This window comes from Homarus americanus, unplaced genomic scaffold, assembly GCF_018991925.1.
Source record: "Homarus americanus isolate GMGI-L3 unplaced genomic scaffold, GMGI_Hamer_2.0 scaffold22782, whole genome shotgun sequence".
Classification (NCBI taxonomy): Eukaryota; Metazoa; Arthropoda; class Malacostraca; order Decapoda; family Nephropidae; genus Homarus; species Homarus americanus.
Genome location: NW_024729719.1, coordinates 2,507 through 8,045, shown reverse-complemented (window position 1 = coordinate 8,045; position 5,539 = coordinate 2,507). Strand labels below are relative to the sequence as shown.

At 31.8% G+C, this 5,539-nt stretch overlaps 1 pseudogene; it reads left to right on the top strand.

Moving 5' to 3' along the window:
- The first annotated feature begins 555 nt into the window (after positions 1-555).
- On the top strand, positions 556-4,699 carry LOC121866805 (annotated as a pseudogene).
- Positions 4,700-5,539: the final 840 nt, after the last annotated feature.

The following is a 5,539-nucleotide window of genomic DNA, read 5'->3' as shown; positions in this document are numbered from 1 at the left end:
TTTCATCTTTGTATATACTAGTTTAATTTACTAATTAACAATCTAATTTTACCTTTTATTAAAATAAATAAACCTAACTTATAAATTTTTAATTAACTGTTAACTAAATTACTTTACTTAATCTTAAAGTGTAACCGCGACTGCTGGCACAAAACTTAGTCAGACTTTTTTTTATAACTACCAAATCAGGCTACCGCCCGCCAATTTTAATATTTTATACTGTAATTTTTAATTTTCTTAACACGATTTCTACTTTTTAATTAAACTTATTTTTAATAAATTTACTTTAGCCTATTTTTTCCACACAATTATTTACATGTATTTACCAGTTATAACGTAAAAGTATTAAGCAAGAATCAAACTTCCATGAATTGTACAAATAATATTTTTTAATTTTTTGTTGATTAAATAAACATACTAAAATTAAAGAAATTTATTATCAACGATGAAATTAACAATATAAATATAATTACAAATATAAATAATTAAACAAATTATATCAGTCATTTATTACCAAAAAATTGTTGTCCCACGCCAAAGTCAACCCCAAAAAGTATGAAGATTAAATACCATTTTGATACAACTTTAAAAAAAGAAACTCCGACAAAATTGAAAAGAGGTAATTTATGAAGTTTGTTAGAAATGCTAACTAACTCCCTAACAACAAAATAAAGTTCTGAGTTAGTTAGCACTCTCCACTAACTTCTAACAGCCAAGCAAAAAATATTTGAATTATAGTAATTTATCTACATATTTAAACCTAAAAGGTAGAATTTTAAAAGTACTGGTCTGCTTCAAAACGCATCAATATACTAAAACAGAAATTTTAATTATGATTTTTTTTTTAAATTAAAATATAAGTATTTTTAAAAATATGAAACACCGCATATAAGGTCGTTACCATGCCCGCAACTTCAATTTTTTTAAAAATGAAAATTTGCCTTCATTATAAATAATCTTAGTAAACCTACCATATTTAAATAAAAATTTTTGCCAAAATCTAACCAACTATGCAGCTAAAATCATTCTTATTTTGTATCATTATAATTCTCAACAAAAGATACAAGTTAGGGGAGCTAGTTAAGAATGTCCGCCTCTATCAACAGTAGAATAAACTTACCATACAAAAAATAGTTAGGGAGCCCGTTGGGGAAAATCAAGATTCTCATGAAACTTAGAAAATCTTTTCTAATCATATATTCAAGACCCTATATGGGTCGCTCCCATGCGCCCACAACTTCAATTTTGTGAAATTTAACACAAACCTCATTTTTTGCTCGAAAATAAAAGTTCTGGTCTTAAAAGTTGAATAGAAGATTTCCCCATACGAGTAAAACTTTGTACCTTCTTAAAATTGCTATTTTCCTAATTATATATACATTTAAATCTTATGAGGAGAGCTCGTAACCTAGTCTTTCAACTAAAATTATACACAGAGCAAAAAATATATTTTTAAGGCGAATCTAAAATATAAACTTATATAATTTTCATTAGAAATGCCTCGTCAACTGAAAGTCGATAATTTAGCTGTATAAATCAACTAAATAAGATCCATAATGAAATCTAAGCCCTTTAAAATGGTCCTTCTTCCTGGGAGTCCATTTCCCAACGAACCGTTCTAATGAAAGAGAATTTATAATTACAGAGCTGTGTATAAATCACAATTATCTAAATATATAATATTAAATTAATTATATACATTTATATGTATATATAATATATATATACTACTATAAATTATATTTTCTTAATTTTTCTGTTTTTTTATTTTTTTTATTTTACTAATATGGCTATGCTTCATTTTATTAAAATGTGATGCCTGAAAAAAGAGGGCTGTCTTGATAGGACAGATTATGTAATTTTTTTACTCTCATATTTATCTATATACAATGGAATTCCACCAATTCTTTAAAGATCCAAAACTTTCGTGCCGTTTACCGGTATACAAAATAAGCTAATTCTAAGCTAATGGGTTCATCTTACGTTTAGCGAGAGAGAGCATAAACCTCTCTCTTTTAATGCTTTAATTTCTCCGTCTCAATTAATATTTATTTTATTATGGCTAGGAACAATTTTTATCTATTTCTTTACTTCGTTGATTTGGGGCATGAGCAGGCTTAGAAATTAAATCTTTATCTTTTGTCCCTTTAATTATTACAAAAATAATCAATATTCTTCTGGTCTGCACTTAAATACTTTCTTGTCCAAGCTTTTAGGATCTGCTATTATTATTTTTCAGCTCGATATATTAATTTCCCCCAGTTTTGCACCGCTTTGTCTAGCCCTTGCTCTTCTTCTCAAACTAAAGACAGCTCCATTTCATTTTTAAGTTCCCTCAAGTTATAGAGAATAAATTGAATCCAAACTCTATTGTGCTCTAACCATTCCAAAAATTGTCTATACTTCTGCTCTCATACTGCTTACTTTTTAACTATTTAGTCCTGGCTATTTTGTTTTTATGCAATTATTCTTTCAGCAGCAATCATTGGAGCAGTTGGTGGTATTAATCAAACTTTACTTCGAAAAATTAGCTTTTTCTTCTATTAACCACATAGCATGAATACTTTCTGCTATTTTAATTAGTGAAATATATGAACAATATATTTCTTTTTGCCTCTTTAATATCTTCTTCAGTACAGCATTAATCTTTCGCCAGCAGATTTTCATTTTTCCCAAATTACTTCAATAATGCTTCCGTACCTAATAAAATTCTTATACACTCTTTGCTTTCTCTAGGAGGTCTACACCCTTTCTAGTTTTTCTAAATGAATTTTAATTCAAGAAATAACTTCTAGTTATTTCTTCATACCCTCAATGGATTCTTCTGGCATCTACTTTGATTTCCTATATTACTGTTGCGAATCTCAATTTCGGCATTTGTTCTTTTTTCACCAAAATTGAAGTAGTCCTCTCCACATCGAAGACAAAGACTTTTCACCCCTTTAATGGCATTTATCAATCTTTTTGGACTTTTTATCCATCAGTTTTTATTATATTCCTAAGATTTTAAGTTATTTAAATAACATCCTTCAAAGTTGTCCAAAAAAAAATCTTTTAAATCTTAAATACTTTCATTTTTATATCTTTTAGCTCCAGTGATATACACATCTTTAGATTTGCAATCCTAACGTCTTAATAATTTTCACTATGCAGCCTAATAAGAAAGTTTAAACTTGTTTATAGATTTACAATCTATCGCCTATTCCTCAGCCACCTTATCACGCAAACATTGGCTCTTTTTCACAACAAATCATAAAGACGTTGGTACCCTATATTTTATCTTCGGGCATGAGCAGGCATAGTAGGGACTTCATTAAAGACTGGTAATTCTCGTGCTGGATGGGTCCAACCAAGGAAACCTCGTGGTGACGATCAAATCTACAATGTAGTTGTAACCGCCCACGCTTTTGTTATAATTTTCTTCCTTAGTTATACCCCCATTATAATTGGAGGCTTTGAAACGGCTTTGTACCACTTATACTAGGAGCTCCAGATATAGCATTTCCCCATGTAGACAATATAAAGATTTTGACTTCTTCCTTACTATTTAACATTATTAGCAAGAGAATAGTAGAAAGTGGAGTAGGAACTGGATGGACTGTCTGCCTCACTCTCAGCAGCAATTGCTCACGCAGGTACTTCCGTTGACTTAAGGAATTTTCTCCTTCGCTGGCTGGGGATCTCCATCTATTTTGAATTTGATGATTTATGACAACTGCCGTTAATATACGAAGAAAAGGTGCTGTAATAGACCCCATGCCCTTATTTGTGTGATCAGTATTTATTACAGCAGTTCTTTTACTACTCTCGCTTCCTGTTTTAGCAGGAGCTATTACTATACTCTTAACAGATCCAGAAATTTAAATACTTCATTCTTCGATCCAGCTGGAGGTGGAGACCCAGTTCTTTACCAACATTTATTCTGGTTTTGGACATCCTGGGGGTTACATTCTTATTCTTCCTGCTTTTGGTACATAATCTCCCACATTGTAACACAAGGAATCCGGGGGAAAAAAAGCCTTTGGAACTCTAGGAATAATTTATGCTATGATAGCAATTAGATTCTTGGCTTCGTTGTTTGGGCACACACATATTTACTGCAAGGAATGGATGTAGACACTCGAGCTTATTTTACTTCTGCAACTTAATAATAATTATTGCAGTTCTACAGGAATTAAAATTTTTTAGATGATTAGGCACCCTTCAAAAGTACCCAAAATCGAGAATTACAGTCCATCACTTCTCTGAGCTCTTGGTTTATTTTCTCCTTTACAGTTGGTGGTCTTACAGGAAGTGATTCTTTTTAATTCCATCTAGTGATATTATTCTTCATGGCTTATATTATGTTGTTGCTCACTTTCATTACGTTCTATCTGTAGGTGCAGTTTTGGCATCTTTGCGGGGTGCTCACTCGATTCCCTCTGTTACGGGCTTATCTATAAATCCTAAATGATTAAAAAATTCGCACCTTTATATTTTACAGGAGTAAATATCACTTTCTTCCACAACATTTCTTAGGATTAAATGGAATGCCACGACGATACTCTGGCTATCTGACACATTCACCGCATGAAATGTTCTATCTTCAATTGGATCAATAATTTCTCTTGTAGCCGTTCTTAGATTCATCATTGTTGTATGAAGCTTTAGTAGTTAAACGAACAGTTATATTTTCTTTATTCTTACCTACTTCGATTGAATGACATGTATCCACAGCTGACCACAGTTATATAAGAAATCCCTATAATCACTAACTACTAAATGACAGATAGATAATGCAGGATTTGGCGCTCTGTTAGGGAAAATTATTTCCTTTTTAGTAATAGCAGCTTGTAAGAGATTACCCTAGGATTCCAAGACAGTGCGTCACCCTTATAGAGCAACTTATTTTTCTTCCCATGATCATACTATGGTAGTAATGAATTTAATTACTACTTGTTGGTTATATATTATACGCTATATTTCCTAATGCTTTTTACGTTAATCGTTTTTCGCCAGAAAACCAAACAGTCAAATGGTGAACAATTCTTCCTGCTATTATTCTCATTTTATTGCTCTTCCTTCACTTCGGTTACTTCCATCTTCTAGATGAAGTTAACCAACCTAGAATCCTCTTAAAACAATTGGACGCAATGATATTGAAGGTATGAATACTCAGACTTTCTGCAAGTAGAGTTGACTCTATATAACTCCATCTAACGAACTAGATTTATCTCTGGATTTCGACTTTGGGCAGACAAGCTGTCTTACCTATAAACACACAAGTTCGAGATGTTAAAGATCACTGCAGCTGATGTTATTCATTCTTGAACTGTTCAGCTCTGGGGAGTAAAAGCAGATGCAATTCGGGCAAATGTAACCCAGAGTTAGTTTGCATGGTTAACCGACCAGGATTGTTTTTGGGCAATGCTCAGAAATTTGTGGAGCAAACCATAGATTTATACCAATTGTGGTAGAAGTGTGTCAGTCTCAGCTTTTTAAATTGGTCTCCCTCCTCATCCGATCTATCACCCGATGACTGAAAGCAAGTATAAGTCTT